We start from the raw sequence: 24,008 nt of genomic DNA, 5'->3' as shown, positions 1-24,008 counted from the left end.
TCCCTCTTCAATGTTGTAGAAGGGAATTTTTCATTTTGGGCTTTGCATATACCACTTGCCTCTTTGGCCACCTTTTGGCCCATTTTCTTGCATAAGAGCTTAGCCATATCTATGTTTGTTTTTGGGGTTTTTACAGTTCTGTAAAGTGGCTTATTTTGGCCCCCTCTTCAATGTTGTTGAAGGGCCCTAACCTATTTGGAGTCAGCAGCTGTGAGTTGCTTCATAATCTCATGTTTAGGGCCATTTTTGCATGCCATTGTTGCCCTAGCTTTGCTTGCTGTTTGGCCATGATTTGTACTAGTAAAATGCTAATTTTGGGTCTGCCTTGCTACTGTCTATTCATTGCATGTCCATATTGTGCATATTTGGTATAGCTATAGGCCATTTCGAGTGCCAAAGTCCATGTTTCGGGACTATTCCATGCATCAGGTGTGTTTTCGCCTCATTTCGGGGCTGTTTTCCCCCACATTTCAGTGCTGAAATTCCATTAGCATGTTTGCATATCATTTCCATGCTATTGCATTGCGTATGCCATTGCCTCGGTTTGCGTGCCCGTGTGCACGCATTTCGAGGCACTTCATTTTCATCCACCGGCCTCTTATGTGATTGTGGCTGAGGCTCTCTCATGTTAGTATAAGTCCATGTTGCATTCTATATGCCATTTTAGCCCTATTGCATTGCATATGCCATTGCCTCGATTTGCGTGGCCGTGTGCACGCATTTCGAGGCACTTCATTTTCATCCACCGGCCTCTTATGTGAGTGCGGATGAGGCTCTCTCATGTTAGTATAAGTCCATGTTGCATTCTATATGCCATTTTAGCTATATTGCATTGCGTATGCCATTGCCTCGGTTTGCGTGCCCGTGTGCACGCATTTCGAGGCACTTCATTTTCATCCATCGGCATCCTATGTGAGTATGGCTGAGGCTCCCTCATGTTAGTGTAAGCCCATATCATATTTCATGTCATTTGCATTGCGTATGCCATTGCCTCGGTTTGCGTGCCCGTGTGCACGCATTTCGAGGCACTTCATTTTCATCCACCAGCCTCTTATGTGAGTGTGGCTGAGGCTCTCTCATGTTAGTATAAGTCCATGTTGCATTCTATATGCCATTTTCGCCCTATTGCATTGCATATGCCATTGCCTCGGTTTGCGTGCCAGTGTGCACGCATTTCGAGGCACTTCATTTTCATCCACCGGCCTCTTATGTGAGTGCGGCTGAGGCTCTCTCATGTTAGTATAAGTCCATGTTGCATTCTATATGCCATTTTAGCTATATTGCATTGCGTATGCCATTGCCTCGGTTTGCGTGCCCGTGTGCACGCATTTCGAGGCACTTCATTTTCATCCATCGGCCTCTTATGTGAGTGTGGCTGAGTCTCTCTAATGTTAGTGTAAGCCCATATCATATTTCCATGTCATTTGCATTGCGTATGTCATTTTCTTGGTTTGCGTGCCCGTGTGCACGCATTTCGAGGCATCTCATTTTCGCAGCATAGTGCATGCTAGGCTGTATCTTAGATCGCATTCATGCATTTCCTCGGTTTGCGTGCCCGTGTGCACGCACTTCGAGGCATCTCATTTTCATAGCATTGTGCATGCTAGGCTGTATCTTAGTTGCATTCATGCATGTCATGCATATTGCATTGTGTTCGGAATAGGAGTTATCCCGGGCACGGGAAACGGGTTGCGTTTCGTACTCCGAGTGACGGAACGCGTCTCAATTCCCCAGTCACCGACACTCCGAATTATCCATGATGGAGTTAGGTTTTAGCTGTGTTTTCATGTGCATTCATCCTATATTGAATTGTGCATTTCGACTCCTCGGCCATCATGCCTCGGTATGCGTGATTGGTGGCATGAGGATCGAGGCATGCATATATTTGTGAAAATACATTGCTATGCCGCTTTCCTGCTCTCTGTTGCAGCAAAATGAAGAATCAGCAACTTTTCGGAGCTTGGCACGCTTTCCAAGAATAACTGCTAAACAGAGGCTAATTGGGGCATCCCGGTGGATTTCCGCGCAAGACAACCCGGACATGCATCATCCATCAGAAGCAAGGCAGTCCCTGGCTTGCATGCCAGTTTTATTTATTTTCTTAGTTAATTTGTTAATTAATTAGGAATTTGTATATTATTTGGACTGTATATTTATTTGGACCCTCTGCGCGAGGGCATAATTGTAATAAGTGTGCGTGAGTGTGATGTATGTCTTCCAACCCCACGTCTTTCTTCCCTTTTATTTACCAGCTTACGATGGTTAGATTAGGGCATGTTTCAATTAGCATACAGTATGATAGCATGTTTGCATTCATTCATCTATTTTGCATGCACCGGGCTCGGCGCATCATACTAACTGCATTGTATTTCAATTTCAAAGTTGAATACGTGTTAGTTGTAGCATTCCATATGCCATGTTTAGAATAGCCGAGCCTGCTATAGTTGCATTTTGCATGTGTTGCATTAGGCATTTCTGTATACTTAGAATTCATGCATGATTTCTAATGAGTTTCTGTTTTGGCTTGGAGTACTCGGTAAGCTTTATGCTTTAGCATCCTTGCATGCGTGTGAGTGACTGACATGAATAGCATGCTTACCATGAGGCTATGTGCTTATATGATATAACTGCCTGAATGCCTGCGGGTGAAGGTTGGGTTACTTGAATTGGAATAAATCATCAACTATTTGTTTTCAGCCCACTAGATAGTGGCAAAACCATCTTTTCTAAGCCCACCTGCGGGTGGCAAAATCTTCATTTTAAGCCTACTTGCGAGTAGCAAACCATCTTTCAAATAAACAAGTATGAAATGTTTTGTTCCAATTCGGGCGACCCAGTCTATACTTATATGTTGTGTGCATCACATAGTAACCTAGGCTAATAACCGGAATAAGGACACACAAAGTTTTCAAAAATAGATATCATGGTTAGTAGTGGCCGATCTTTGATCGGGCGAGCGGGGGTGTTCACGAAGTGACCTTCCCCAATCGTACCCAAGTTCCCGAGCCGAGGCAACTTTGGTGATGACGGGCACGTGGCCTTTGGCACCGAGTCAGGGTTTCCTAAATTTCCCATTAAAAAAACATTTAGGTGGCGACTCTGTATCTGGCAAAGCAGTCCATGTTTGGCACTTCTTTCAAAAACTGTTTTCTCAAAACGATTTGCCGGATTTGGACTCTTTGGTTCAGACTTAGAACCGTGACAATTTGAGAGTCCTGAGCTGTAGTGACCCCAAATGAACAGAACGGGAGCTCGTTCCTCCCGGGGCGTTCGGGGACGTCTACACCACCCAAAAACACCAGAACCTTCGCTCCGCTTTATATGCCCCTGTCCAAAGCTTTGGGGGTTTTAATCAGAAAAGGACATCTGAAGCCCCTAGAGCCGCGGCCCTTACCAGAAAGACTCCCCGCTACCCACAACCCAGCCAAATATTGTGCATTTCACCAACAGCACAGTCATGACACCAACCTATGCTTCCGATTACGTCATGAGATTCAAGATCTCATCGATAACGGGGTGATTTTGCCTCCTGAGAAACCCAACGTTACTACAAACCCTCTCCCCACACATAACCAAGTTCCACCACCCAAAAGAGTCAACCTCATCCAAACTGGGGTCATGCCTTACGATCCTAGCATCTATATCACTCTTTCCCACCTGCCTAAGCCGGAAGTATTCCTTCCCGATTGCACCAATTTGTGCATGATGGACACCTCCATAACCCGACCTAAGCCAGCGGTGATGGCTGTCGAGGACAGGAGAGAGAAGATTCCAAAGGGGAAGGGGGTTGTTGAGCCAGAGTCTGCGGAATCTGGGAGTAGTGTTGGGAATGCTTATAGTCCAGGTGACTACATTTTGTCAATAGGCCAGGATAGGCCAGATATGGAACTACCAACAGAGGGGGAGCTGTGTGTGATCCAAGGGGACAGTCTGGGACATGGAACAGATGATTTAACGGCTGTGGAAGAGGACTTTGCCAAGCTCCAGTTTTACAGTAACCAAGACCCAGGAGACTCAGCCGTCAACTAGTTCGATTATGAGGAATCAACAGAGGCTACGGGATGGTTGGACGATTAACCAGATGTGGTAGGAGAGTTCCAACCAGGACAAGGCCCGGCGGGGGCAAGAATGTTAGTAACAGCCGGGAGGGTTGAAGAACAGAGTGCATCGTCGGAGAGCGCCGGTGTCAAGAATTTCGCTTGGGATTGGAGCATTTCGAGTACGGGGATTACTGAACAGTCGGCTGCGTTGACACAGTCGGAACAGGAAAGATTCGAAGATTCCGAGAGAATCAGGAAGGCAAAAGCCCATGTGGGGACTGAGACTGCTGTGAGCACAGAAATGGAGAATGCCACGAGCATAGGGATAGAAGGTACTACGAGTATGAGAACAGCCATGCCAGAGCCGGACAGGTGCCTGTCGGCTGCAGATGGAATGTGGTGGGAGGATGATGATCTATGTCTTGCCCACACAGACAAAGATTGGGGGAGTAACCAACCAGATGATACCTGGTATATCGGCGAAGTCGATCACATGACTAGAAGTGGACGGTATTTCAAGCCTCCACACCTAGATCAACCAAAGGCGTTTGGAAAAGATAGGGAGGCAGAGAAGCAAAAAGAAAAGCAACTCGAGGATGAGGCCGTATTGAGACAATTGAAAAAGATACAAGCAGATATCTCCATCTGGGGGCTGCTTATGGCTTCTCGAGTACATAGACAGACTGTCCTTTCAGCCATGGACAAGGCCAAACTCTCGATAGAGACTACGCCAGAGCAGTTGGTTGGATTGGTTTTTCCAGGAGGAGCTACCCCGATGCTAACATTTTCCGACAAGGAGTTACCACCCGAGGGGGCAAACCATAACAAGCCACTCTACATCTCTGTGGAGTGTAGGAATAAATGGATACCGGTGGTCCATGTTGACACGGGGTCCGCCATCAACGTCTGCCTGGCAAGGACAGCCTGTGCGATCGGTTTGAAAATCGCAGACTTTGTGCCAACAGCCTAGGTGATTCGGGCAAATGACAACACAAGCCGGGAAGTAATGGGAACAGTTAAGATTCAAACAAAGGTTGGGCCGAGACAGCATGAAATAGATTTCCATGTCTTGGAGGTTCCTGCTACTTTCAATCTACTCTTGGGGTGGCCGTGGCTGCATCAAGTCAAGGCAGTCTCATCCACCCTACATCAAGTGGTGAAATACCCCTATGGGAAGGGAGTAGCCATTGTTTTCGGAAATTCATCGATTCATCCGCCGTCGGAGGTATCTACGCCTGTTCTAGAAATTGAGCACGGTATGGAGGATGTGTTCATATTGGGTTTTACCTTGGCTGAGGCTCAGGTTGTACAGAACATCATGGCAGCTAATGAAGGGGTATATGTCAGTGCTCAAGCAGTCTATCTCATGAACAAGCTCCAACACATCCCCGGGATGGGATTGGGAAAGAGCGGCCGGAAGGGCATCGCAGCGTTGGCCGAAGTGCCACACAACCCTCATGCCTTTGGATTGGGTTATCTACCCACCAAAGAGGACTGGATGAGGAAGGGAAAGGAAATGGCTGGAAGAGCCAGAGCGAAACAGATGGGGAAGCCTTGTAACTTAATGCACCGGCCCATTCAGGGTACCCTAAACGGACATTTCGTCCGGGAGGGGAAGGATTTTCCGTTCTGTGGCTTCCCAGAGCCGTGGCTGAACGCGGAAAGGAAGCGTGTACCGGGGTTTGAGATTTTCTTTGACCTGCAGCTACCTGAGGATGATGTTGCCGAAGGGCAGACAAATCTATCATCTGAGGTTGAGCAGAGTAAGGAAATGCAATCTGAGGACGCTGAAAATGAGATGGGGGTAGCGCTGGCATGTCTACTTTCAGTTCCTCCGATCGAACAGAAGTGCTTGGGGGATAACTCCTCGGTATGCATGATCGGGAATGAAATGGCTGCGGGCCTACCATCAACTATTTTCGATGCATCCATCGCACCCTCTCTCATTTGGCAATACGAAGAAGGATTTTTATCAAGCAGCACCGGGTCAGGTAGTGAGCCGGAATCTAATTCCACCGAGTCTTGTGAGTCGGAATCAAGTTCCAGCTCGACTGAGTCTGAGTCCGGTATTCCTGGGGGTGATAACCCGGATGCCACAGTCCTGTCTAGGTCATCTTTTTCTTTCTCTTTTGAGTCTGTTGTAACAGAAAAATCGGACGGCTTGGAAGTATTTAATGAGAACGATGTGGATGTGGTTTCTGAGTATTTCTCTGTGCTTTTGATTTATTGCTTAAATCAGGATTTTCAAAATTTTGATAAAAACGACGAGGAAGAAATTCCTCCGGTTTTGCAACGATTAATTGATCAAGAGCAGGAAAGATTTGTTAAACCATTAATGGATGAAATCACTACTGTGAATGTTGGTACTGAGAAGGACCCGCAGCTGGTCCAGATCGGGTCCACGTTGTCTTCGGAGGAACGCAAGCGCTTAGTCGCTTTATTAAAAGATTTCAAAGACGTTTTCGCGTGGCCCTACGAAGACATGCCTGGAATTGATCCTGAGATTGTACAGCACCGGATCCCTCTTGACCCCGAGGCCCGACCTGTCAAGCAGAAACTCAGAAGGATTCGTCCAGACTGGGCCATCAAGATTAAGGAAGAGGTCACCAAGCAATCGATGCAGGCTTCCTGCTGGTATCCGAATACCCGACTTGGTTGGCCAACATTGTTCCAGTGCCAAAGAAGGATGGCAGAATCCGAGTATGCGTGGATTTCAGGGATTTGAACAAAGCTAGTCCGAAGGACGACTTTCCCTTGCCACATATTGATGAGTTGGTGGATTTCACAGCGGGGCATGCTTTGCTCTCGTTTATGGATGGTTTTTCAGGCTACAATCAGATAGTGATGGCACCCGAAGATCGGGAGAAGACTGCTTTCACCACCCCATGGGGGACATACTGTTACAGAGTGATGCCGTTTGGGTTAAAGAATGCTGGAGCTACACATTAACGGGCCGCGACCACAATATTGCATGACATGATCCATAAAGAGGTTGAGGTGTACATGGACGACATGATTGTCAAATCCAAGGAAAGAGAGGGCCACTACACCGCCTTGCGAAAGTTCTTTCAAAGGATCAGAGAATTCCGGTTGCGGCTGAATCCTCAGAAATGTACATTTGGTGTTGCAGCGGGAAAAATACTGGGGTTTCTAATTACACAAAGGGGCATCGAGGTCGACCCTTCAAAAATCAAGGCCATCTTAGAAATGCCACCACCAAGGACTGAAAAGGAGGTGCGAGGCTTTCTGGGTAAAGTGCAATTCATAAGATGGTTTATCTCGAAATTAACCTTGACTTGTGAACCACTTTTTGGTCTCCTGAAGAAAGGCAAGAAATTCCAATGGGACGGCCGATGCCAAGCTGCTTTTGAACAGATCAAAGAATATTTACAGAACCTGCCCGTGTTGTCGCCGCCAGAGCAGGGGAGACCGTTGATATTGTATCTTTCAGTAACTGAGACCACGATGGGTTGCATGCTTGCGCAAGAATCAGAGGACAAGGTGGAGAGGGCTATCTATTATCTGAGCAAGAAGATGCTAGAGTATGAGACTCGCTACACACCATTAGAGAAGGCTTGCTTAGCTTTGGTATGGGCTACTAGGAAGCTGCGGCACTACCTGCTAGCTCACTCCGTAATGTTGGTTTCACGACTCGATCCCATCAAATATCTTTTCGAGAAACCAGCACTTACGGGTAGGCTAGCTCGTTGGCTGCTGTTGCTCTCCGAATTCAATCTGAAATATGTAACACGCAAGTCAGTCAAGGGAAAAGCAGTGGTAGAATTCTTAGTCGATCATCCAGTGGAAGGAGGTGAAGCAGTTGAATACTTATTACCAGATAAAGCCATTTTGCACATCGACGACGAATATTGGATGATGTACTTTGACGGAGCGTCAAATCAGTACGAGTATGGGATAGGAGTGTTGCTGATAGCACCCGACAATTCCCGTATCCCTTTAGCCTTCAAACTCCGGTTCAAAGTCTCGAACAACGAAGCAGAATATGAGGCATGCATTGCCGGTCTAGAAGCAGCCCTGGAACTAGGAGCAAGACGATTGGACGTCATCGGGGACTCGAACCTTGTTGTGTCTCAAGCAAAAGGAGATTGGAAAGTCAAAGAAGAAAAGATGATAATTTACCACTAGACCTTGGATCTGTTAATTCCTCGGTTTGAGAAGCTAACTTTCACTCATCTAGTAAGAGAGAACAACAGGTTCACAGATCCACTAGCAACTCTATCTTCCATGATAGACATCCCGTCTGGAATCCGGATGCGTCCAGTCATCATCGATCAGAAATTCGTGCCAACCTATGAGTCAATTGCTGCTATAGATGAGGTTCAAGACGAAAACCCCTAGTATTACGACATTTGAAATTTCTTGGAGAAGGAAGCATACCCGCCAGGGGTAAGTGCCAAGGATAAAAGGGCAATCAGAAGAATGGCCGTCCAGTTCATCATCTGTGGGGGTAAGCTGTATAAGAGAGGTCATCTGGGAATGCATAAGCTATGTGTTGAAACTGAAGAATCGAAGCGCCTGATGGAGGCCATCCATGGGGGAGAATGCGGTGCGCATATGAACGGAGTAATGCTAGCATGGAAGATCCTCAGACAGGGTTACTACTGGTCCACCATGGAGGAGGATTGTATCAATTTTGTTCGGCGATGCCACAAATGTCAGATCCATGCAAACCGCATGAACATCCCGCCGTCGAAGCTGTACAACATGACTTCGCCATGGCCATTTTCAGTTTGGGGAATTGATGTGATCGGGGCTGTCACTCCGAAGGGGTCGAATGGGCATGAGTTCATCTTGGTTGCGATAGATTACTTTACAAAGTGGGTCGAGGCCCAATCATATGCAGTGTTGAAAGCGTCGCACGTTGCAAAATTTATCAGAAACAATATCATCTGTCGCTATGGGGTCCCAAACGGGGTCATTTCGGATAATGGTTCCCACTTTAAGAAGGAAGTGATTGACTTGTTGGAGAAATACAACGTGGCTTTTCATAGGTCATCCACATACCGGCCGCAAACCAACGGAGCGGTCGAGGCCGCCAATAAGAATATCAAACACATACTGTAGAAGATGCTGGAAACCTACCTGGATTGGCCGGATAAGCTGCCGTTTGCTCTGTGGGGCTACAGGACTTCAATTAGAACTTCTACCGGAGTGACTCCGTATTCATTGGCTTATGGAATGGAGGCCGTTCTACCTATCGAAATTGAGGTTCCGTCATTGCGAGTATTGGCTGAGTGTCAAATAGCCGAAGCAGATTGGCAGCAGAGCAGATTTGAGGAACTCATGCTCTTTGATGAGAGAAGACTGAAAGCACTGTACCATGTTCAAGGCTATTAGCGTAGAATTGCCCGGGCTTTCAACAAGAAAGTTAAGTCTAGGAATCTAAAGGAAGGAGATTTGGTGCTCAAGGACAACCGAGCCCCCATCCACGACCCAAGGGGCAAGTTCAGACCCAATTGGACTGGTCCCTACATCATCAAAGCTATCTGGTCAGGTGGAGCTGTGGTTCTGATGGACCTCGATGGCCTGGAATTTTCCCAACCGATCAACATGGACAATTTGAAGAAATATTACCCCTAACAGGCTCGCTAGGCCGAAAACCCGAAAGGGCGACCTAGGCAAAAGTTAGAGCACAAAAAATTGGAAAATATAAAAACTGAGCTCGCAAGGTTAAAAACCCGCAAAGGGCGACCTTGGCAAAAGTTAAAGCGTAAAAGGAGAGTGAAAATACTCGAGTGAACCTAAGCCTGAACTACGTAAGGCTTGATTCCCATCTTTGGGATACGTAGGCAACTTCATCCTGAAGTTCAGCCATAAACTTTTCCCCGATCGACTTTGTCCATTTGATCATCTCGGCCATCTTTGTCTATTCAGCATTCAAGAGTGCGGTTATGATCTCCGGTGCAGTGCTCTTCAGACTAGGGGCAACTTTCCATTACTGCGCAGTGCTGCGGTACTCTTCAGACTAGGAGCAACTTTCTAGTTGCTGGGATCCGGGGTTGTACCCCTCAGTGACAGATTTCAGACATGTCCAGTTCTGATCCATATCGAAAATGGTTTTGAAAAGTTTTAATAAAAATTGACTTTGTTGAAAATTAATCTTTTTACAACTTAGACCTTTTTTGGACCAAAGTGGAGAATTTTCAATACCCACAACCTTCAATTTCATTGATTTCAATACAGAGTTCTCCTACTCTTGCATACAAATTGAAGTTGCTTTTTATTACATTCATAAAGAAAACTTGAAAGTTCTAATAAAGCAATAAATCCGGGGCATAGCTAAGTCAAGAGTTCCTGCGCCCCCTCCCAGAGCTGGTCGAAGCCTCTGATGCCAAGCTGGGCCCTTCCTGTGCCTCTTCATTGAGCTAATCCAAGCACTCATCAGACAAAGTGCAACTGAAAGTAGGAGCGGGGGCCAGGAGTTCTCTCGTTCTCCACGCGGTGGCCTGCCGAGCAAGCTGTGCGCCTCGAGCTGGGAATGCAGCAGGATACTCTATCCCCTCTGGCGGACAAGTCTGATCATGGCCAAATTGGCGTCGAATCCGGAATGGAAAGTAGAATACACAGTGAGTGAGACCAATCAATTGAATCCCAGTCTGCCGGGACATGTTGTAACTCATTGCCGGAAGGCTGAGCCAAGGGCACCGCCAAGCAATACGGTCTGCGGACAAGCGGCACATCCAAGCGAACCACCATCCCTCATCAAGGGCATTGACTAGACGGTGCCGGAAGAAGTAGCCGCAAGCTGAATATGCTGGGCAAGAGTCCACAACCGGCAGTTTGTCCATCAACCATACCTGGGAAGGGATGAAAAATGAGAGAATAAAGAATAGAGAGATGTACGATTAGAGAAAAGTGAGAATAGGGTTTTTGTGAGAAAAATCGAGCTTGAGGGCCGAGTGATGTGAGCGATACATATATGAGAATGGGTGGGAAACATTACCTGTAGTAGTAGTGGACTCCCTGCTAATCTGGTCGTCTCACGATGATAAAAGGCGTCTAAGCTCATCAACGTCTCAGCCAAAGTCATGGCAATACAGCTCTTGCCCTCCTTCAAGCCTTGGGCAACCTCGGTCAGCCGAACACTAGACCATCCGGAGCCTGAGACAAACAGAAAATGAGATAGCATGCACAAATAGAGGGCGTGTCGCCGGAAGCCTTGCCAATGATGGTTGTTGCGATCACCGGCATCAGAAAACCGATCGATCAAACTCGGAATATCCAGCATCCCGTCACAAATCAGAGACCAAGCGTCACGCATAATGAGTCCACACATTCGCCCTAAGGATTGGGCATGGCCAAAATTAAGTTGGGACAGGAGCTCCTCGTCGCGCTCGGACACCATTAAGGCTCGGAAGTCTTCGAAGGTAGGACATATCTCTTGCCCAGCGAAGCTAAAGACATACGTCACTGGATTCCAAAACCTCACCGCGGCATGGAGAAACGGAAGGTGCAACGGGGTATGACCTAGAGTGAATAGTGCATTTATGCCGAAACCCCGGAAATTCAACTTTTCCGAGCCATCCAAGCTAGCAATCCAAGCTGTGAGATTTTTAGCAAGAAACTCTTCCATTAGAGCAAATCAGTGTGGAATTGAGAAAAACTATGAAGCTGAGGTCTTTTGTAGGAGATAAGGTTGAGTGGAGGACAGGTGTCAACATTCTGGTGATTCCTTCATTAATGGCCGGTCGGCCAAATTTTGTGCCGACCGGTCATCACTTTTTGCCGACCGAACAAATTTTTGGCTGATGGCCATCTCTTGTGGCCGACGGCCTCTACCCCTGGCCGATGGTCTTCCTCTTTGTTCCCTGAGCTGTTTATGCTAGGGATTGGAGAACTCCACCACCTCCAACCCCCCCCCCCCCGGTGATCGATTCTTGCGAAGTCACATCTGTCTACTTATCGAGTTATTGTACATTTGCTTATCGAGTTGTATTTCACTCTCTTTAAGCCTTTGATTTGTTTATCGAGTTGTACTCACGCTTGATTGGTTATATCATGCCTTTGTTTTGCTTATCGAGTTGTAAGTCGGTTCACTGCCTGATTATTACGATGCAAGTACTCAATGTTCTAAACAGGTTCAATTTTGCTCACAGTGTGGTGTGATACCTTGCGATGCGATGCATAGAAAATTTACAAATGCAACATCTTTTGAACAAAATGGTCGTTTCATTCCCATCACATGTTTTGCAAAATATGTAATTTTGAGAAAGAATAAAACCTGCCCGAGGCAGTGCAACATGCTTAGACTACCAGTAAAAAGGAAAGTAAAGCGTAAAATGGCAGGGTAGGAAAGTGTCGGAATTGATACCAGTAAAACTCCCCTTGCGGTCAACGCACCTTCCGCACCTTTGTTCGGGTCAACTACATGGTTTGGCACCTTTATCACTCAATACAATGCGGGAAAGCACACTTTTGAAACGTGAACCTTCGAGTTGACCTCAGGCCACAACTTCTATGAGCGATGCTCGGTACGTACGAAGAACGTCCCTTCCCGTATCCTTTTCATGTCTTGTGGATTCCACAAATCGTTTCAATTATGCTGTGTTACAGTACTTTACATTCCAGCATCGTGAATAACATGTTTTTACTTACATGTGTACATTCAACTCTTCTCATACACTATTTGCGTAGACCACATGTTTGTAATCAATTTTATTACTTGCGTAGACCGCATGTTTTGCTTGCGTAGACCGCATGTTTATAATCAATTTCATTACTTGCGTAGACCGCATGTTTTGCTTGCGTAGACCGCATGTTTGTAATCAATTTCATTACTTGCGTAGACCGCATGTTTGTAATTAATCACGTTACTTGCGTAGACCGCATGTTTTGTTTGCGTAGACCGCATGTTTATAATCAATTTCATTACTTGCGTAGACCGCATGCTTGTAATCAATTTCATTACTTGCGTAGACCGCATGTTTTGCTTACGTAGACCGCATGTTTGTAATCAATTTCATTACTTGCGTAGACCGCATGTTTTACTTGTGTAGACCGCATGTTTTGTTCGCATAGACCGCATGTTTTACTTGCGTAGACCACATACTTTACTTGCGTAGACCGCATGTTCTGCTTGCGTGGACCGCATTATTATGTTCAAATTCATTACTTGCATAGACCGCATGTTCTACTTGCGTAGACCGCACGTTTGAAACCAATTTCATTGCTTGCATAGACCGCATGCTTATGATCAGTTTCGTTGCCTGCGTAGACTGCGTGCTCCACTTACATGTCTGTGCCTTCACAACATTGTTATTCTTCCCACTTACTTTGCGTTGTCACGCATTTTCAAGTACATTAATATGCATGTTGTTAATCACATTGTGCCTGTTAAGTTTGTTTTCTTTGCAGGCACGATATGGTATGTACAGTTCATTTAAGGCCGGTACAACCCGACGAACCGGACAGGTATGGTATACTCCAAGTGAGACATATCGAGAATCGCATAATTCTCTTACATCCTTTCTGCATTATAGTGTAGTTTGGTGTATGCTAGCTTAAAACTGTCGCGTGTTATGCTTCGTTACAGCTTTCTTTGCATGATCATAAGTTATGTCCGGCTCTATGCATTGTCTTGCATCTTGCCCCCGCCTTCGGGCGCATATCTTGATTGTCTTGCATGTTTGTCTGAGTCTTCGGCCTTGTCAAAAATGGGTTGTCTCTAGGCTTTGACATTCACTCCCGTCATTGTTATGACTTCCGAGTTCTGTCAAAGAGGGGCAACTGTAGACAACCCATTTTTGACTGTCCTCAAGACTTGGACGTCACTGTTGGAACACTCGGTGATCATCCGTGCTTGTGTTTGCCCCGAGTTCCCGGAGGTCTCGGCTGCGCGCCTCGCCTCAGGATCTCTCGACTCGACTTTTTGGTGTCTGGTTTTGCACCTAACACTTGTGTTTTTGCCTTAAGAGGCAGGGAATGGCTTGTTGGCCATTCCCACACCCCACCGACTGTCCCCTCACATCACCGGCCGTTTATTGGTGCCATCGGCAGTGGTTTCTTAAAACCAATGGCCGATCGGCACTATATTTTGCCGACCAGCACTTTATTTTGGGCCGCTGAGCTATTTTGCTGGCCGGTGTGCCCCTTTTGCACCCTTGAGACTTGGTGCATGCCAGTTGTGCTAGCTGGAATGCACCAACACTCCTCCTCGTGCATGAAGTGGCTGTTTTGCCCCTTTTGCCCCCTTTTTGGTCAAAGCTTCTTGAGGAAGCTTGACCCTTTGTCAAAGCTTCCTCAAGAAGCTTGGCCAGCTGTCTTAGCTTCCTCAAGAAGCCTTGACTCCTTTGCCCCCTTTGCCCCTTTCATTTTGCTTCTTTGAGAAGCTTAAATCATTTCCCTTTTGCCTATTTAAGCACCTCTCTTCTTCCTAGTTTGAGGTTGAAGTTTTGAACATAAAAAAAACCAGAGCTTATATACATATACATCTTATACACACTCTCTCTCACTATATTTCCCTCTCTCCTCCCTTGTGTGTGTTTTCTTGGCTTAAAAGTGCATTTTGACCTTACTTTTGCACTAATACACACACCATTACACCTTGCTCCGAGATTGAGAGGCATTGAGGGTTGTTTTTTGAGATTTTGGACTGATTTTGCTCAGAAGAGTGTGGCTGGACCAACTGTTCTTGAAGTGTTCTTCAAGGGTAAGATTTTCACTTTAGTTTCCCCAATCTTACATTGGCTTTTGACCTATCTTGCATATTGATTCAAGCTTTGAGTATAACATAAAAAAAGTCTTATATTTTCCTGCTTAAGAACTTTCATTAAGGGTGTTTTGGCATTGGGGGGTCGAACTCACCCTCTTAGGCCTTGTTTGGCCCTTTTGGTGCTTCCATTGTTAGGCTTTATTTGCTTGAGTGTTTGGTTCTTTTCACCACTGAAATCCACTGTTTTACCTCTGTCTCATGTGGGTTTGTCGTTCTCTTTCATGCATATTATACTTGCTTCATATCTCCTCAAGGTTGCCTAGAGGTATGCCATACATTAAGGCCATGATTCTCGCATGATCTAGCCTAATATTATGAAGGTATTAGCATCATTTTGCCATGTTCAAGATCTGTTGGCCACTGTTTCAGTCATGCTTGCAATGTTTGGTGTCACCTCTTTGCATTTTGGCTCGAGAGCCTTAGGGGTATGGGTTATGAACATGCATTGGTTAGGCTATTTCGGTGATTTGGAATCACTTAGCATATCATTTCAGTCCCTAAACCATGCTTGTATACTTGCATTCATCGCTCCTCTCATGCTTTGAAGTTGTACCGTCTCTTGCCTTGAAATGTGCATTGTGTATGCCTAGGTGTTTGTTTCATTTGGGATGCCATATGTGTGGGTTTTCGGAGCTCTTTTGCATGCTAAAATTCTGTGTTTGGTTGTATAGTTCATGCCATGTTTGTTTGGGTTAGTGGTGGTAGAATGCCCTTTGTTATGCCTTAGCTTTGACCCCTCTTTTGGCTTGCATGTTTGTAGTGCATTTTGTCCATCACTTGAGGCACTTTTAGCCACTGTTTTTGGGGGTGTTCGAGGCCTCCCATTTCAGTCTAAGTCCTTTCTTGGACATGGTTGTATGTTTGACTTGTTGCCTCTAATTACATGCGTGCATTGTACCATATTAGCATTACGTGATGAGTTGCATTGTAGCATTGCATAGTAGGAACATTGTATGCTTGCCATGATGTGTTGCATTACATTTGGCATGCCTTGTTTTTTTTTTTTTTTTTTTTGTGATATGTTGCATTTTCGAGCCATGTTTGCATAACATGCATTGCATTACTTGGTTTGGGGTGTCAAACCAAGTGTGAGGGTTAAGAAGTGTTCGTACTACAAGTGATGTAACGTATCTCAACTCTCGGTCACCAAGGCCCTTGACTTTGGCATGATTGGGTCTTGGTCTTCATTTATATGTTGCATGCATTTTCATTGAATTGCAACCTTGGCTCCTTAGGCCATCACGCATCAAAATGCATGATTGATGGCCCGAGGGTCGAGGGTCATGCTCTCTTGAGTCCCTTGCATGATAGGGAGTGTGCCCGCACATACATTTGCTTGAAATTCCATGCCATACACTGTCTGTCCTTGTTGATGTCAAAAACCAGTTTCTGCAGGGAGTTTCTGCCGACCGGCACTATAGAGTGCCGACCGGCCATGTATTATTGGCCGATAGTGTGAAACCCCACCCGATGGATAAGTTACATGGCCGGTGGGCATTCCCTTTAGCCGATGGTGTCCTACAGCGTTCAGGGAACCTATCCCAGGATTTTGGTAGTTTTTAGAGAAGCAGGGCAGTGTAAACAGAGGCAGCAGTGGTATGGTACGGGCTTTCGGGTCAAGATAAATCCGAGCATGCATCATTCACGCATCCCGAGGCGGGGGGCTGCAGCCATCTTCTCTTTGCATTTAATTTGTTAATTAGATTAGAAATTTTGTAATATTTAATTTAGTATTAGTTATTCGGACTGTAATATTTATTCGGACCCTCCGAGCGAGGGCAATTGTGTAATAAGTGTGCGTGAGTGTGTGTATGTCTTCCAACCCCACGGCTTTCTTCCCTTTTATTTACCCGCTTATGATGGTAGACTAGGGCATATTTAAATTAGCATACCTTATGCTTAGCATGTGTGCATCCATGCATTTGTCTTACACGCACCAGGCTCGGTACATCATGCTAACTGCACTCGTATTTCAATTCCAAGTTGAGTATTTGTTAGTTGCAGCATTTCACATGCCATGTTTAGGATAGCCGAGCCTGTTTGGATTGCATCTTTGCATGTGTTGCATTAGCCATTTCAAATATGAACTAGGATCATGCATGTGATTACTAACTGGTTTCTGTTTTGGCTTGGAGTACTAGGTGAACTTTTATGCTTTAGCATGCCGCATGCGTGTGAGTGTTGCCATAATTGCATGATTATCATGAGGCTAGCTGCTTATGTGATATAACTGCTTGAATGCCTGTGGATGGAGGTCGAATTGCTTAAATTGGGATAACGCATTAAAACTGTGAATTTTAGGCCCACTAGACAGTGGCAAAACCATCTTTTCTAAAAGCCCACTTGAGGGTGGCAAAAACTGCATTTTAGCCTACTTGCGAGTGGCAAACCATTTTCAAAACAAACATGAAATATTTTGTTCCAACTTAGGCAATTTGGTCTATACTTGTTTGTTGTGTGCATAACATAGTAATTCTAGGCTAATAACTTGAATAGGAACACGTAATGTTTTCAAAACAAGATATCACGGTTAGTAGAGGCTGATCTTTGATCGGGCGAGAGGGGTGCTCATAGCTAACCTTCCCCAATCGTACCCAAGTTCCCGAGCCGAGGCAACTTTGGTGATGACGGACACGTGGCCTTTGGCACCGAGTCAGGGTTTCCTAAATTCTCCCCAAAATAAAATATTTACGTGGCGACTCTGTATCTTGCAAAGCAGTCCATGTTTGGCACTTCTTTTTCTAAAAAAAAATTTGTTTTCTCAAAACGATTTACCAGATTTGGACTCTTCGGTTTAGATTAAGAACCGTGACACAAATCGAGTCTGAACTGTAGCGACGCCTCATGCGGGCGCGGCTACACATACACTAGAACACCATCCTCTTGGAGCTGAGGTCCCTTGAGGTTGATTTTAGTGTTCTTGGAGTGGTTTTGATCAGAGAAAGCTGCTGGAGTTGTGTTCTTGAAGGTGGTCTTCATGGGTGAACTTTTTGCTTTTAAACCCCCATTCTTGCTTAAGCTTTTAGACATACTTGCTTATTGTTTTAAGCTTGACTCTTAACTGATAAAAGTTTTGGTTTTTGATGCTTTAGATCTTTGTTTCAGATCACTTTTGGGTTTGGGGTTGTTTACCCCCTCTTAGGCCTTGTTAGGCCTTGCTTGGAGCCATCCCTTTTGGCCTTTGTTCTTGTCTTTGCATGACCTTTCTACCACTGAAATCCAGAGGATTTACAGTGGTGGAAAGGTGGTCTTGGAGTTCTAAATAGGAGAGGGTCATCTCCTCTCCTTGTTGTCTTGTATGCTAGTATAAATGGCTTATATTGGTAGCATGTTTGCTTAGCTTATTTTAGCTCCATTTCAGCAAGTATTTGGTGTAATTTTGCCATGTTTTACCACTGACTATGGTTGGTTTAATGGCTTCTTGGATGCACAATGTACTTGTCTTGTAATCCTCTCTATTGCCTTAACATGCGTCTTGTGTTTAGACCATTATACTTGCATATTTTGGCTCAACTCAAAGGAGCTTTTAGTCATGTTTTACCATGCTTCAACTCTATTTCATGTTGTTTTGATCATATATGCCATGCTTTGTATAGCCATAAGGCATCCTAGCTTGTTAGCTTCAAGTGTCCAAGTCACTAGTATGTATTACTTGGCTTATTTCAATGATTTGGCATCATTTGTTATGTTATTTCAGTCCATGTTTCATGCACATACACTTGCACCTATCACTTATTTAATGCATTAAAGAGTGGATGTTTTATGCCTCATGAATGGATCATTGTACATGCCTCCATGCTTAGGTCTTTTGGATGCCATCTAAGCGGGTTCTTGGTCTTGTTTTACCATGCCATAACTCTGTTTTTCATTGGATAATTCATGCCATGTTTGGTTTTGATAGGTGTAGTGTAACACCCCTTTTGTAGCCTTGCATGCCTCGTGCTTTTGGTGTTGTGTTCTAGCTTGTGTTGGCTAATTTCGAGCATGTTTTTGGTGTTGTATTGACCTACCTTGGGACTATTTTGATAGCCCTTGGCCCTTTGGGGCTTGCCTCGCATGGCCATGGTTTGAGTCCCTTGGCTAGTTTCAAGTTTTGGGCCTTCTTGCATAATTTGCTTGCTTTATTTGGTTGGTTTGGCACCTTTCCATGCATGATTTCAGAGCTTATCATGTTTGTCACATATCCATATTTGTCCCCTTTTGACTGTTCTTGAATGTTGCCCTCCCATGCCTAGGTGATAGGCCATCACATGTGCATCTTTGTATGTGCTTTTGTCTATTATTTCCTAGCATTTTTGGCCATTGATTTGGGCACGTTTAAGAGTTGTCCACTTTAGTTTAAGTCCATCTTTGCATGTTGTTACATGCTTGTCTTGCATATTGTTGCATGCTTGCTTCATTTTGCATGTTGTTGCATGCCATGTATCTTCACATGTTTAGGTAGTATGCCTATTGCACATTAGTTGCATTGCATGATCTAGTTGCATACTTGTTGCATGCTTGAGTTGTTCGCATCATGCTTGCATGTTTGCATTGCATTATGTGTGCATCCCTTATCTCTTGATCAAGCATGATAGAGGTTGAGGCACCCTTATGTGTTTTTGTGCATTTCATTTGACGTTGAATTACACACTTGGCTCCTTTGGCCATCATGCATTGAAATGCGTGATTGGTGGTCCGAGGGTCGAGAACTACACTCCTTTGAGTCTCAAACATGATAAGAGGTGTAACTGCAAACATTGTCTTGTAAATGTATTGCCATACTCTGTTTGTCCTCTGCTGCAGCAAAAGGAGTATTTTACAGCAATAAATGGCCGATCGACCATATTCAGTGCCGATCGGCTAACAATGTATGGCCGAGAGCTTTATTTTTGGTTGATGACCTTCATCTTTTGGCTGATGGCCTTTCCATTTGGCCGACGGCCTCTCAACATGACCATGAAGTGGTTCTGGAGCATCACAGAGACTTGTGCAGTTTTCAGAAGTGCAAAACAGTGCAAACAGAGGCAACATGAGGCATGGCAACAGATTTCCGAGCGAAGCTGACCAAGCATACATTTGTTCCTCTTCTCAAGGCTGCTTTACTGTTTTCGTAGCTTGATTAATTTGTTTAATTAGTTAAAAGTTGTGTAATAATTAATTAGCTTGTAAGTGAGTTAATTAGTTGATTTGTATTTTTCTTTCGGTCCCTCCGTCGAGAGGGCGCAATTGTTGTAATAAGCGTGCATGTGTGTGATGCATGTCTTCTAACCCCACTTCTTTCTCTCTTTTACTTAACTGCTTACGATGGTTAGTTTTAGGGCATATTTCATTTAGCATCCTTATACTTGCATGTTTGCATCATTCTCTATATTGCATTCACCAGGCTCGGCGCATCATACTAACTGTATTGTATTTCAATTCCTACTTGAATACATGTATCGAGTTGTTGCATCTCATATGCCATCTTAGAATAGCCGAGCCTATTTCTAGTTGCATTTTGCAGGTGTTGCATTAGCCATCTTAACATGAACTAGGATCATGCATGATTTCTAACTAGTTCTTTATTTTGGCTCGGAGTACACTGTGAGTGTTTACGCTTTAGCATACTGCATGAGATGTGTATGTTGCCATGTTAGCATGCTTGCCATGAGGCTATTTGCTTATGTGATATAACTGCCTGGATGCCTGTGGGTGAAGGTTGGATTGCTTGAATTGGAACAATTCATTGAATCCTCAATTTAGCCTACTTGCGAGTAGCAAACTTCAAATCGTTTTTCAAACAACAAATATGCAATACTTTGTTCCAAATTAGGCGATCTAGTTTGTACTTGTGTGTTGTGCGCATCACATAGTAATTCTAACTAATAACTGGAATAAGAACGCATGTGTTTTCAAAAACAACATATCATGCTTAGTACAGGCCGATCTTTGATCTTGCGAGCGGGGGTGCTCATTGCATGACCTTCCCCAATCGTACCCAAGTTCCCGAGCCGAGGCAACTTTGGTGATGACGGACACGTGGCCTTAAACACGAGTCAAGGTTTTCTAAATTCTCCAAAATAAAATATTTAGGTAGCGACATTGTATCTGGCAAAGTAGTCCATGTTTGGCACTTCTTTATAAAAATCAGTTTTCCAAAACGATTTTCTGGATTTGGACTCTTTGGTGATTTATCAGTCTTGCATTGTAGTTTGAGGGATTAGATTTAGAACCGGGACATTGAGTCCGAACTATAGTAAGCCTAATGAACCGTAGCTACAGAAGGCTCCAATATCCCTAAGGTTCATTAGATTTGTGCTGATAGACTTTGTCAGGTCAGAGATTCAGTTCAGCACAACCAATGTTTTCCTTCGCTGAGGCAATGCAGAGAAAGGCCAATCAAGGCTCACCGGTTCATCAGATCCGTTAGTCACCAGTCACATCACCTCTGTTCAATTCAGAAGACCCATGATGACGCAAAATTCAGAAGAAATTATGGTCATGGCAACAGCATTAAACCAAGGAATCGCCATGCAAGGTGAGACCGCTGTTGAAATGCAACACCAACCCAGGTCATCTGTCGCACATCCAATCTGGGAACCCCAATTATTCCAAACCCGTGAGCCCAGCACTTTTGAGCTGATGGGAATGATTGGTGATCTTCAGAGGTCTATGGCTAATCTAGCCTTCGGAATGTCGGCTCCGTCATCGATCATATCGCATACTGGGAACTTCATACCGGAAGAGCCCCCGCTATTGGGGCGAATTGTAATTGAACTTAGTCAACCCGAAGGCATCCCAAGTTCCGGCAATGACATGTCGACAACAACAGGACTTTGCACTGATATAGCAACCCAAACCTTCGACCAAGCTGAGGCGAGCAGTAAGAACATGGTGGGGGCAGACAGTGATCCCTATGAACAACTTCTGCAGGCTGTTGAGACTTTGAAAGCCGGGGCACTGAACAAACAGCAAGTGCTCGTAGTTGCTACAAAAACTGTGGATGACACTTTCGTTATTCAGAACGAGGGCAGTTCGAGCCAAAAGGAAAATCGAGAGAAGGGTCATCGTATCGGAACTGTTCTTTCCAACCCTAATTCTACACCCGGGAAAGATCAGCAGATCAAGCCAGCGCCTGTTGACCCCTTTACTAGTGTATCCAACAAAAATCCACAAACCTCAAAGTATTTACCTCGAGGTCGCAGGGTCTTCGATGCCCTCTACATGCCTTTGTCCAAGGCTCTTCAAATCCTTGCCGAAAAAGGGCATCTCAAACCCCTCGAGCCTCGTCCTCTCCCCAGTTGTCTTCCACCTAGTCATGACGTTACCCAGTACTATGCGTACCATCAACAAACTGGTCATAACACTGACAATTGCTTCCATCTTCGCCATGAAGTACAGGATTTGTTTGACAACGGGGTTGTCCCCCCAGCAAGCTCAGCAAAGTCTATCGTCACTGGATCGGTGAACTTGAAGGATAGTGTAAGTATGTGATCAGAGGATGAACTACCTGCGGGCGGCGCTCAGTTTACTTTAGATGTGGCGTATGGCACGCACTATTTTGAGCATTTACGAATGCTAGTTTTTGTACTTTTTGACGTGGGTATTCAGTCAGTTTTGTTGTCTTGTATATAGTCAGTCCTTTTGTACTATGTCAGTTGGGTCTGTCTTCTTGTATTGAACCAGTCCTGCTGTACAGAAGTCAGGTGATTCCGGGGGTGTTACCTCGGACATCACTATTTTGTTTTGTGTTTGTCTTTTCGCTTTCTTTTGAGTCTGTTTCTGTCATGGAGCCAGTTGTGCCAATAGACCTGAATGAAACAGCAGTAATTTTCACACTCTTGTGTTTGCTTCTGTCTTGCGCTGGTTGTGCCAGAAGTTTGAATGAAACGGCAGTGCATTTTCACCTACTTCTTCTGTGCCTTTAAGTCATTGCATTGACCTAAGTTTTTCAAAACTTTTTAAACATTGTAAAGAAAACGAAAAGGGATGAATGCCTCGGGTTTTGCAAAATTTGATCAACTGAGAGAAAGAGAGGCATGCTAAGTCCTTAATGAATGAAATCATGTTTGTTAATGTGAGTACTGAGAAGGATCCTGGCTTGATCCAAATTGGTTCTACTTTGTCTTCAGCGCGAGCGACTAGTCGCTTTCTTAAAAAGATTTCAAAAAAAATGTTTTGCGCGGTCTTGCGAAGACCTGTGTGAAATCGCTCTTGAGATTGTGCAGCTTAGGATTGCTCCCAGCCTAGAGACTCAACCCTTTTCACACCTTGAACTTGGATTCAGAATGTTCAATGGTCAACCACAATGTGAAACTTGCATGGCCAGATCAGAAGCAACCTTTGAACAAGGAGCAAGTAGATCAGATGTTATCAAAGGAAGCTTACGAAGCTAAATCAGAAGTAACCCTTGAACTAGGGGCAAAAAATGTCAGATGTGCTCGAAGAGTCAAAATTGGGACATTTCTCAAGTCAACGAAGATTGGCAAGAATGCCAAATCCCAGAAGGGAGGAAAGAAGAAAGTATTATTGAAGGATGATCGAGTTCCTATCCGCAACACTAGGGGCAGTTCAGCCCCCATTGGATGGACTCCTACATCACCAGTGAACAACAGCCATTCTCCTAGATTCAAATGGCTTCGAGATCCTAAAACCATTTGACATGGACAAAGCTACACTTTTACCCTTGAGAGGCTCACTGGGCCGAAAACCCGGAAGGGCGACCTAGGCAAAAGTTAGAGCAAGAAAAAGCAAAAAGAAGAAAAGAAGAAAAATGAAGAAAATGAAAAGAAAAGAAAAGAAAAGAAAAACAAGGCTCACAAGGTTGAAAACCCGAAAGGGCGGCCTTGGCAAAAGTTAGAGCGTAAAAGGAGAAGTTAATACCCGAGTGTACCTTAATCGGAACTGCGTAAGGCTTGATTCCTATGTTTGGGATACGTAGACAATTCATTCTGAAGTCCAGCCATAAACAGTTCCAAATCGATTGTGTCCATGTAATAGTTCTGACCATCTTTGTCTTCTCTGTATCCAAGAATTCGATTGTGGTCACCACTTTGAGAACTGGTTACAGTGTGTTGCGGTACTATTCAAAAAGGGGCAACTTTCCGTTGCCATACAGTGTGCTGCGGTACTATTCAAACAAGGGGCAACTTTCCGTTGCCATACAGTGTGCTGCTGTGTTATTCAAGCAAGGGGCAATTTTCCATTGTCATACAATGCCGTTCAGACAAGGGGCAATTTTCCATTGCTTCCAATTCTAGGTTGTGCATCTCAAA

General features: G+C 44.8%; 1 pseudogene; it reads right to left on the bottom strand.

Moving 5' to 3' along the window:
- The window catches only part of LOC145799565 (uncharacterized), a 43,393-nt pseudogene that overhangs the window by 9,783 nt on the left and 9,602 nt on the right, over nt 1–24,008 (bottom strand).

This window comes from Camellia sinensis, chromosome 9 (assembly GCF_055761805.1).
Source record: "Camellia sinensis isolate YWXY chromosome 9, ASM5576180v1, whole genome shotgun sequence".
Lineage (NCBI taxonomy): Eukaryota > Viridiplantae > Streptophyta > Magnoliopsida > Ericales > Theaceae > Camellia > Camellia sinensis.
The sequence above is the reverse complement of the archived record's forward strand: the minus strand, read 5'-3'. Positions and strand labels throughout refer to the sequence as shown.